Source organism: Clinocottus analis, unplaced genomic scaffold (assembly GCF_023055335.1).
Source record: "Clinocottus analis isolate CAN_PGR_092001 unplaced genomic scaffold, fCliAna1.0.p SCAF_19, whole genome shotgun sequence".
Taxonomy (NCBI): Eukaryota; Metazoa; Chordata; class Actinopteri; order Perciformes; family Cottidae; genus Clinocottus; species Clinocottus analis.
Genome location: NW_027175920.1, coordinates 3,863,089 through 3,875,763, shown reverse-complemented (window position 1 = coordinate 3,875,763; position 12,675 = coordinate 3,863,089).

Below are 12,675 nucleotides of genomic sequence, written 5' to 3'. Positions count from 1 at the left end.
AATTCCCTCGTGAATGTAAAAAAAAAAAATTCCCTCGTGAATGTTATTTTATTTGTAAAATAGTCAGTAGCGATTATTATAAAATTATATGCATACTCTACATCACTATAAAAACTGTATATAAACTACTAAAAAAAAAATTAAATGAATAACTTCTTATTTTCTTTGATAGTATTGTCACATATAGATATGTAATGATGACTGTTGGATAATATTTTTCATTGTGAAATCTCTATTTGATCATGTGATGAGACGATACAATGGTGTGCGTGTGTGTGTGTGTTTTTGTGTGTGTGTGTGTGTGTGTGTGTGTGCTTCATAACAAGCATGCTCTAGGGCCCGTCATAATAACAAAAAAAAAATGTATTGTGAAAATCCCAACGCTCATTCACAGATTTACCGTCACAAATCACTCAAATGTCTGCGACCAGAATCAAAGCGGCGATGAGGCATTTCACGTAAGAACTAGATTTTCCTGAGATAACGCTGCCATTGTCACCGCACAAAGCTGCTCTGGCTCTGCTGTGAACTGATCAGGTTTACAGTGTTGTTTCTGATTAAAAGCCAAGCTCTTGCCAGAGCTGTGGAAGCTGTCAGCAGTTTTATAAGACAGAAAAAAAAGCGCACAATGCATCCTTCATTAGAGCACTCTGCCAAAGTCCATATCATATAACCCAAGTTTTTCCAACAAAGCCCAATCGACTCACTGCCTCTAAAGCGAAAGTCTGCTTAATAAGATGAAATGAAAGAGGAAATAAATCCTTAAGGATGAATTGAAGTGTTGGCACTGGCTTGACAAGCTTTGTGCTTCAACTTATTATTCATATTCACGCAAAAATCTGTCTCAGATATATCTTGAAGTATGAACACTTCCCACTGTCTGTCAAGTTGTTCTCGTCTCACTTCTCCTCAGGTCGGGCTATTTATTTACAGTCAACAGCTCTGGAGATCCACATGTGGGATGGATCAGGAGTTCCCTGACGAACTGCCGTATACATGGGAAACACCAAGAGGGAAGTTCTTCTCCTGAGTCCCAGAGCGGTTCACTTCTCTCAGGGATTTAAACACACTGGACACCTCCCTCCTTTTGATATTGGCATGTGCATTAAAAACATAATTCCCTGATAGTTTGTACTGGTTGCACTATGACATGCACAGAGGCACTGCTCATAGAAATGAACTCCGGACATCTTGGAGGAGGATGTTTTGGCATATAACATAAATATCAAACAGGAAAACAGTGACACTTTAATAAAAAAAAAAGGCAGATCAAATATAAACCCCAAAATTACTTTAAAAAATATATATTTTTTGACATGCCTCCATTGCAAATGTAGAATAAAAAAAAGTGTAGTGAACAGGAGCCGCATAGAGTAAAATATTTCCACATAAGTTTCATTTAACAAGACTTTTAATATAAAGTTTTAAATGTATTTAAGAAACACTCAACTAATTTTTTTATTCTCTGTTCATGTAAAAACATTTTCTTTTAATTTGCTTTCTTTTCTTTTATTGTAACTCCCATGCATCTTTTATTAACACACAAACTATTATATTATAATTTAATGTTATTAATTGTATTAGTAGAATATAAACAAAATTGAAAAAAATAATAATACAATCATTAATAAACTGTAAATGTTAAGATAAAAAAAGTAAACACTTATCAGAATTAGGTCAGTGATGATTATTCATTTCTCTCTCAATAAATTAAATATTTGGTCTATAAAATGTCGCACTATAGAAACTCGAACAATGAAAAATATGTTTTGTCAGTTTTACTTGAGAAAACGTATTTACGATAGATTGGTTATCACAATAATTGCGGAGTATTTTTCTGACGATACACTAATTGATTTTTTGTTTCAGCTCAAATCATGCTGATGTAAGCAGAGTTAAGGGTTGTCAGACTCTATCCTCGTTTATTGCATATTTCAGCCTTCCTCGCTCTCGCCAGTCTTTCCGTCTCAACTCAATGGAGGAAGCTCAAAGTCAAAATGCATATGATTATATTTGGTGTGAGTTGGGATGCTGAGGGCTGCCAACAACAGGTCAGAGCCCACTAACCTTTACATTTAAAGCTACTGAATATCACTGCCGCTCCAGCACACACACCGACACACTGTTGTTTTCCTCCGTGTCCCCCTGGTTGCAGACTCTGGCTTTGTCGTAAATGATGGCCGGCCCTTTGAGGCCTTGCCAGCTCCTGAAAACTCTGAGCTGATTATTTTGACATCTTATGGCAAGTAGAACTCTCCTCTCAGCGGGTCGTTCTTAAGCACAGCGAAGAAGCATTCCTTTGTTAAGTGTTTGTGTCACACTTAAAGGATTAGAAAGCGTTTGAAAAGCACAAGAAATAATGTTTGGAATCACCGACTGAATAGTTTTGCCGCTCAGAGCATCCAGGCAACAAAGCGCACATGTATGGGGTTAGAAAGCAACTTGGTATAGTGTGAACAAGTATAGAAAGCAGGTTTGGGCATCGTTCCAAGAGCTGGCAGGGGTTCACTGTATGGACGAGTTTGTGTTACCCCCATGATATTTTATCCATTTGACAGAATGTACGTTTATGTTCCCATATTTCATAGTTTCTGCCAGGGTCATTTAGAATCCCCTCACCTGTATCTCACATTTAAATCTTCACATGTGGGCATGTCTGAGTCTAAACTGGGAAAAGGCGTGCCGGGATAAATCACGGCACGACATTTCTACCTAGATGGTTCCCATACAGCTCAGATTTTATTGTGTCTTCGGATCCTCTGTCTTGATACGGCTTCGCTTTGGTGACGGAGGGTTTTGGTTTCTGACTGCAGGAAGGAGAGGGAATGAGGGCCTCTGCTGGGCAGGTCGTGCACCGGATCCACGTCAGCACACATACTGCACACTTACTGCACACATACTGCACACATCCTGCACACATACTGCACACTTACTGCACACACACTGCACACATACTGCACACATACTGCACACTTACTGCACACATACTCCACACATACTGCACACATACTGCACACATACTGCACACATACTGCACACATACTGCACACTTACTGCACACACACTGCACACATACTGCACACTTACTGCACACATACTACACACATACTGCACACTTACTGCACACTTACTGCACAAATCCTGCACACATACTGCACACATCCTGCACACGCTAAAAGAATAGAAGACATTTAAATCTGACCTTTTTCCCCAAATAAGATTATTTTCATGACACTTTTTTTAGATTTACAAATAATGCTAAATCTTCAAAGTTTGGTTTATTCGTTTACTGCAAGTGAGCATTGAACATCTCATTATAGTGGCCAAAATAATTCATATTAACGATATTATTGCTATATCTCTAGAGAAATTCTCAGTAGGTATAGCAATCTATCAAAAGAATAAAATGGTAATGTTATCAGTCAAAATCATCTTTAAATTTGTTTATTATGTCTCTTTTTTTTGGCAAATTGATTACTCAGAATACAAGGGCAGGGAAAAGGACATATGTCCATTACTGTATATATAACATTATTTAAGATGTGCTGTTATTTACATTATTTAAAATGATGTATTTATGTAATTATGTATCCTCAACTATATCATAGCTTGCAACGCCCCTAATAGGCTTTGGTATTATTTATTGTTGTCTTCACTGTTTTGTGCATGTTTAATAAGTTGTGTATATTATAAGATATGCATTTGTATTTTAAACCAGCAAACTCTTTAAAAAAAATAGTTTTTAGATTTTCACTTCATTTTTATTTAGCCATATTTTGGTTTTATTTGCCTACATTTTTGACATATCTGTCTCTTACATTTCCGTCATCCCATCAAAATGAAGATGGAGGGAATTTAATTTGAAAAGCTTTCACAAAAAAAATCAAAGCAACTTGATAAAAAATAATCCTAATAGAAACATTTATGACATTTTCTTTTGATTGTCTCCGTTTAACATTTTTTAAAAGGTCATTTTTCAATACTTTGAGAACCAGAACTGGAAAAATGAATAAAAACAAACCACTGTTTTATTGTCCGAAAACTCCAAACTTAGGCCAATAAAACCACTATCAAACTACCCGCATGGCTGAATACAGCGACGGGAACGGGAACGTCTGTGTGGGTGAAGCAACCCCTGAACTCACTCCTGGATTCAGATCGCTTAAAAGATCCTGAGCGAGAGAACTCAAAGTGTCAGTCACGTTCTCCAGTTTCAGCTGTCTGAATGACTGAGGGGAGATGGACATCACTTAGGGATCCCCAGGGGAAGAAATTCCTCCGAGACTTAGTGTTTCTCTCGCTGCTCCTCACAAATGAGTTCCCAAGCCATTTCCATTAAGAGACTCCACGAAATGCATAAGCAGCCATAGGGCAGGGTTTTGTCAGACAAACCTCTGAAGGTGTAATCCATAGTGTTAGAAGCCGAGTGGCCGACCTTTGGTTTGAACTATCTGATGTTTATCTTCTTCCTCGCCTATACGTTCATATAAAAAAAAAAAGTTTAAAACAATTGTTGACCTCCGCTGGAGCTGTTGAGTCAGACGTGCTCGCGCGGCTGCTGGCAGGCGGCGTGTCCAGTTTGGTGATAAATGACCGGAGGAGAAATGAGTGACATGTCTCAAATGTTTACATGCGGCCCCTATTCTTCTGCTCAGGATCTGAGAGGCTGTTTGGCAGCGCAGCATCCCCCCCCCCCATCTCCCATATGCCTTCTCAGAGGTTGTGTTACGGTGTCCATACATCACCCTGACATGGGCGCACTCATCGTAACGGCCCGGCTAGCCCCTGTCTGTCTCTGGATGATGACATATTTGTCATTCCACTCAGTGAGGTGTGTGAGCATCTTATCACCCATCACCGTCAGAAAACCCACCGGCTCAAGCCGTACGCATCCTCTGCCCGACCTAATTCAAAAGATATGAGTTGATCAAACCGCTTTATGTCTTATAGTGCTTTCCGGGTGAGCTCATTAAGTGGCAAGACCCCAACATTTAGGCTCCGACATTGATACTGCCTGGGAGTCCCCTCCGACACAACTTCCCCTGCTCCTCCTGGGGGTAATGGAGGGAGGAAGAATGTGGAGGGAGGAAGTAAGTTTCCTCCAGGCAGATTGCTGGATGGAGCGGCTGAGAGACGGACAGATGACAATGGCAGGGAGGCCGGGGCCTGAGTGTCGCCTCGGGGAGACCTCGGCCTCGCTGCGTGTTGGCTCCGGCCGCTACGCTAAGTGCACCGAGCTGAGGCCTTCACGGCGGATTTGGCAAGGTGATCCCTTCACCCACCCCCCATCCATCTCCTGCCAGCCGCTCCCCTCCTCCCTCCTTCCCGCCTCACCCCCGCTCTCTTCTTCCTCCCCTCATTGACACCCAACCGGCAGGTGATGAGTTGACACAGAGGGTGAAGACGGGTGTGGAAGTGTTATCTCCATTATTGCTTTTGTATCCTTTTTTTTTCGTGGTCATCTAATTATGTATGCTTTTTTTGTTGCAACAACACAATTGAAAATCTGATTTAGATTCGTTTTGTCTATGTCTGTTTTTTTTCCTTCATTCTTTCTGTGCAATGTGTGTGTGGGTGTGTGTGTTTGATTGTGTTTGTGCGTTTGTACTGCTTTTGATATTAAGCAAATATCAACAAAATAAAGACTTGTTTCTTTTTAAATAGATACATCTCTATCTATCTTTTTTTTCATTAATTGTGACTAAGATTCATACTAAGTGGAATATTTTTCCAGTTGAAAAATCAGCTTGTCAGTGCTCCCTGGTGGACAAACTATGGAGAAATAGTTTCTAAATGGCCTCAAACCTAATTGGCCACCTCTGCTGCAATGTCTTGTTACTCATCAGGCGACAAATACTTCCCGATATATCTGCAATAAGCTAATATTGATCTTTACAAAGATAAGTTTGGTTTACTGCTGTCATCGGGATAAACTGTTTCATGCCTTATTAAACTTTACTGTGACACTGTTGCCATCTTCACCAATCTCAACAATCGCTATAGTGAGTATAATGCTACCATAATACACAGAAATACTGGCCCAAACTACAAAAATAAGAGCTAATTTTTAGGAAATCAAACTTTTCCCTTAATTGAAGGAGGCCAGGTTTGTGGTGAGCGAGGGGTCAGCTGGTTATACAGGCTGACAAATTGTTTCATCCACATGCAAACAGGCCTGAGGCGCTTGTCATCCCTCCAGCTGTCAGACACCGTGTCTCCACCTCTGTGGTAAATAACACTGAACATTGCCTCCCGTAGAGAGGCTGCATTGTTTCTTACGCGAGGTTTACAAAGCCGATATCAAATTCTGCTGGATTCAAAGAACCTCTGTTTTATCAGGAAGACAGACGGGCGATTGCAGCTTTTAAGACTGAACGTCACCGGCTGACATGCCTTGGCTCAGAGGAGAGGTGGAAAACGTGATGATGAAAGACGTGGAGGTGTACAAGTATTGGATTGCCACAACATTCCTTTAAGTAAACTTTGGGTATTGAGATGCTGTGGTAATTTGTAGTGTCTTGTGTCATGGTTCCCGTCTCTTTCTTTCTTATTTCCCACTGCTCAAGGTGTTGATGTTGAAGGCCAAGCACTTGACAGATGAAGTTATACTCTTTATGTCAACAGCCCCAAGGTTTTTTTCTGCGGTCAGCGCCATAAATTTGAAGGCGGGTGTGACAATGATTGACGGCCCTATGACAGAGCTTTGCAAATCCCCTAATCCGTTCATGGAGCTCAATAGGGGGGCACTTGATGCACTTTATCCTAGCACCTCTCCCCATCTGGCTTCTGTAAAAGACACTGAGCGCCGTCAGGCGCTTGACGGGAGCTGATGACATGCGAGCTTTTGTGAGACACAACTTCTCATCACGGATATTCTCAGTATTAATGAAGCATGTAGCTAGAAGGAGGCACTTGATACACACACGTTTTCCTAATACGCCTCCATTCTTTGCCAAGACAAGGGCAAACAAGGGTAAGGAAATACTGTACAAGCCAGACTAGAATTTATATGTGCTGTCCATGGGGTGCAGATTGCTGGAATCTCTGTAGTTTTATGGCCATATGGATCGGAGAACTGCTCGCGGCCTGTGACTGAGTGTCTTGGTTACAGTCTGTGATCTATGGATGTGTGTCCCGCTCCAGTGACAGCCTGAGCGCCTCCTTCTCACAGAAGCCTTTAATCGCACGGAGACGCAGATGAACCTGAACACCTAAGAGAGATACACTCACATAAAGAATAAGATAATAAAGTCATAGTTTTACTGAAGCTGAGGGTGATTTGATGTTGTTGTGGTCGAGACAACAGAAATTCAGCCCTGAATTGTAACAAAAAAGTACATTCAGATTAATTCCCGGTCATTTTGTTCCAGTAAATGCAATCTTTCCTGTCTAGTTTCAGACAGAGATTTGTTTGATTCAGTTGATTCAGTTATTGAACGCTGCCACCTGGTGCAAAGCTTGTGTCACTAACTCTGCTGGTGGCAAATTGATTTGAATGCAGGGCTGATGCAATTAGTGTTGCAAAGGATTTTGTGAATGTTTTCATGTGAAAAAAAGATAATACCCTCGTGTGCAGTGCTTTGTGTACTAGTTTTGTACTGAACTGAACGTGCAACTGACTGAGCGTCTCACTGAACTGAAGACAGTCAGACTCAATAATGACCGTCGAGGTCGTGTGACCGGTGATGCGCTCACGTCCTCTCAGACAGTGGACACAGCCGAGGACCATTAGTCTCAATACATTGAGATAAATCACTGTGTCACGCTGTTCTCGACAATCTTAAAGCCTCAAAGGAAAATATAACATCATGTCTTACTCTTTTTAAAATTATTTTAAGACACCTGAACCAATTACAGCGTGAATATCTAAAAAGACAGATTTATCTGCAGGAAGTAACAGAGCATCTTAATGAAAGTTTCTGTATGTGTACTCAAGGATAACCCTTCTGCATGCCACAATTGAAATTGCTCCTTTACAGGCATCCTGTCTGCAATGAGTCACAGACAGCTCTGCGTTTTGAAATCATATTGCTTCTTTACCGTTGTTAATGTTAACTGTTCATGTTAACTGTCCGGGTCAGGTGGCAGCGCTTCAGTTGACCCGCGTGCTGTGTCAGGAAGTTAACTGTGTGTCCCTTCGTGTTGCATCTATCACACCTGTCAATCAGAGGCACATCAATCAACAATGGTGTTAAGCGAAGGAGGGCAGAGAAAGTTATTGCTCCGCCCCTCTACATCCATCACTCTGCCTACAAAGCGTCATCTGACAGCGGAGGTTGTTTTTTTTTAACCACATGTACAGATTGTTCAGAACGATTCTGCACAGATTGATTAGTTCAGTTTGTCTCCATCATGTCCTGTGACTGTGAGACCGGGCTGGATTTCTTCTCTGTCTCTCTGTCCCAGCCAGGTAAAGTGGAGAATCGGCTTCAGGTGATTTGGAGAAGATCTTATCTTCTGTTAACAGTGGAATGACACCATAATGGAGCAGCAGGGGTGCAATTACCTTTTAGCCCTCCTCCTCCTCCTCAACCTCCTCCCTCTCCACCTTCACCTCAGCCTTCACTGACAAATTAAGATTAATGACAGAGATAAGTAAGGAACCTGCCTGCCTTCCAATATCGCTCAGGTTAAGTGGAAAAGCACGAGTACAGCGAGGTACACAGCTCATCACTCGCTGTTATTCTCTCATACCTGTTCCTTAAACTCTCTTTCCCTTGTTTCATTTTCATTGGACATATACACAATCACACCAGTACAATGAGCAGTGACATAGAGGGATGCCTTCTTCACTGAAATATGTATTTAATAAAATATGACGTATAAAGGAACGCATACAACATTTGAAGATACATCAATCAATCACCATTAGACTTAATTATCTTTCTTCTTTTTTCTAAACAACACTGAAATCTTTTACGTGTGGCTTTGGCCAATATTGTGTTTGCACTAGCTGGTCTCCTGGTCACTTGGTCAACTTGTCTCCTGGTCTCCTAGTCACCTAGTCACCTGGTCTCCTGGTCTCCTAGTCACTTGGTGGTCTCCTGGTGGTGGCGAGGACGAAAGGGGAATACGAGTCGCTTTCTTTAGGTTTAATCCAATAAAATAAATAACTTGATCCTGTGCAGCTTCTCTTAGTAGTCGTTTCTCTAACACACAAAAGTCAGCACTGTATTAATTTTCTTTTTTTTTTGTTGATGTTTTAAACAAAGATTCTGACCATATTTAAGTGTGTAAAATGCGCAAAACACCCAAAGAAGTCACTAAAAACAGTGTTGAGAAGAAATATGTCTTATATTGAATATATCCAACCCATAGCAAAGTAGCAAATATACAGTACAGAGGAGTAAGTGTGTAGTGTATTAAATGTGTAATGTACTAAATCAGGACCATAAATGTTCAATACCTAAAAGGCAACAGGGAGACACACACTTATCTCACTGGCACTGTGGAGGGAGAAGGTCACTCAGTAGTGATAAGGACATCAAATGAAACGGCTTTGGGGCTTGATTGAGGTTGATAGGACCCCAATATATATTCTGAGGAATGTTACTATTGTCTTGGCGCCTGTGTACTCTGCCTATGCATTTGATTTATAAGACTTTATCTATGTATTTGCAGGTGAGGAGCCTTTCAAGGTGGTTGTGAAAGTGTTAGTGCAAGTGTTGAAGACCCCTCCCTCATCCAGATCCCCAAACACACACATATACGCTTACACCTATACCTCTTAACTCCAAAGGTTGAAGACCAGAAGAGCAGACCCCTTCCCCCATGTGGCCCACCAGAGTGGACCCTACATGGCTGAATGTGTGCCCCCTCCCCTGCCCTGCAGCTGGAGGTGTCTGTTTCACAGGCCTCTGTAATGCGGGACAGAGGAGGATAAGGTTTCACAGGTACAAAAGTTCCCGCTTTAATCCCATCACACAGAGTGCATGGTCAGGGCTCAGGGCTTCTGCATAATCCCGGGTTTACCCATTCTGGTGAGCCAAGAGACAGAGAGTATATGCAGAGAGGAAGAGATTACTGCCCATCTCTTATTTTATTCCATCAATGTTTGCACAGCAAACGGTGAGAGGGCTCTCTCAATAGCAATTCAGCTATTCCACACCTCAGTGCACACGGGTGAAGATCAGTAATAGATATAGTTAAATATCTGCTCCAGCAGCTGTTGAACAGGTTGACGTTCATAATCGAGGACAGACATCAATTTAAAATGCCTTCATTCATGTCTATGAGGAGCCTTTTATATCTTATCAAGAGGGATGGATAAATATACAGACTGCATATATGTGACCACTGTCAATTATTGACGTTAAGTAAAGTCAAGTCTTAGTATTTTGTTCTGGCATGTCCTTTAGTTTAGCAGTAGTCTGTCAGATTGGGTCAATGATGACTTTCAAAGGGTGAACAATAAAACAAGAGGGTCTCTAACGGCTGACAGTTCTGTGTTGTGTTGTGTTGTGAAGAGCTTATCAATCTCACAGCAGGCAGTTTTGCAGTGAAGCGGGCTTTGACGTGGCCTCCTCTGGAGAACACAACCTGCCCCGGCTTCACACTGAGTCACAGTCACAGCTGAAAGGTTGCATCAGGCTGCATCATGAATATTCTGGCAGGAGTAGTTTGATGATAGGTGGGAAAATAAATGTACATTTCTTTATATTGATCACTGTAACTCAATGCCTTTAGTAGCCTAAAAAAAACAGATGTTAGAATAACGAATAAAACTAACAGATGGTTATGCTAACCAGACAAAAAAATACATTTGCACCTCAGAAGGCATGGTGGATTTTCTACTCAGCCTGAATTGCTTTTGATTTATTGTAAAAAGCATGCATCCTCAGAAACGTAATACATATTCACACTGAGGACCACAAAGGAGATTGCTGCATCCTTCCACACGTCCCTTGAAGTGTGAGACTTAAAGGAAGAGTAGTTCTTTTGAAGGCAGGTAGAAGGCGTTGCGGGGCTGAGAGGTGCTGGAAAGGGCATGTCCAAACAGACTTTAGGTCCTGAGTGATGGGACTCGGGAAACGGTAAGAGGACACCTCGGCCCTGCTCGCATGTCAACACAGTCATGTGAATCACAGCTGTGAGAGCGTCTGAAGATCCAGGAGACAATGGCTGCAGCCTCTCAGCGAGATCGGTCTCAGTTTCGATTCAGCAAGCTTTGTCAGCATCGCTTGTTTTTCTGTAGTTTAGTATTTAAAATATTTTGAAATTATTATCTGTAATAATAATGTATTTCTCATCAAGGCTTTAGCAAGTTAATCCCAAAAGGAAGTGGAGAGTGGGTTCATTTACAATGCAGTGCATCACTGTGTTTAAAGGGCTCAAGTCAAGCATAGCTTCTAAGATGAGCCATGCATTTATGAAGGTACGAAAAGTAATCAATTCACTCCATTGATTCAGAGGAAACTAGACCCTGTAGCATGCAGGCTACTTCTGCAGTTGCCAGGGGATACAATGTGGGAAGATTGTGAATCAACTATTTGTTTGACTTAAAAAAATAATTCACATATGAAGTCAGCTCAGCTGCAGTAACACTTGAACACTGTGTTGTGATTGAGAGCGAATGGAAACTAGTGTTTCCTCAACAGCTAGCAAAAGGTAATGTATACATGGTTGAAATTGTTAGCTAGCTAAAAAGGTAAAAAGATGAAATAATTAGCCAAACAATATTGCATAATATGTTTAAATAGTTCTTAAAGTCAATGGTTACAGTCGACCAAAAAGTAATCGCTCATGTCGTTGCTAATTTCAGTCAAAATAGTTAAAGCTAAGTAGCTAATGGACAAATAGTTTAAAAGGTAGCAAGAATAATGAATAAACAGTCAAAAGCATTGGCTAAAGGTAACTGTAAAGCAGTTTAAGTAGCTTAGGGTTAATATTCAGGTATTTTAAAACATGTATTTATTATGATTAGCCTAAACATACTGCTAAAAGTAATGGCTAACCAGTTGAATAGTTAAAAGTAATGGTGATAGGCCTAATACAGATATAAACACTTACAATTCAATTTTATAATAACAGTATTGTCATTATATTTATATTTAATAGTGTGAAAATAATTCAATTTGACACATTTCCAAGAGATGAAGAGATGCTTGAGTTCATCTGACAGCAGAGTGAGGATCAAACGCGTTTGGAGCCACTCGTTTGTCCCAAGTCTGGAAATTTCCAGTCATGGAAATGACTGAGAATCCAAGTATGTGAGTCGTGTGAAGTGCTCCCTGTTTTACTTTGCATTCTGTCCTTCTTTAGTTAGACCCTTTGACGGAAATGATTCGTGATTAATAATAAAAAATCTGCCAAATCCTTTTCTCTTCCAGTTTCAGGGAGAGCGGGTTGACTTTTTGGTCTTTTTACATGTATGTTCCCTTAGAGATAGAGGGCAGCAGAGATCAATGAATCCTCATGAGCCTCTTCACACGACACTCCTCAACCGTTCTGACCCTTATTTGAATTTAACCTTAAATTTTTCCCAAACAATTTGACTCATTCAAACAAATATGTTGCACTTATTCCATCCAAACCTGAAACATTAATTGACAAAAGATAAAATAAAAATTGGCTACAATATTTCTGAAAAAAAATCTTCCTTTAATCAGAATACAATAGTGGGTTTACTCAGTAAGTTATTCAGTTAAAAGGAATTTGACTTGGTGTTTTGTGCAT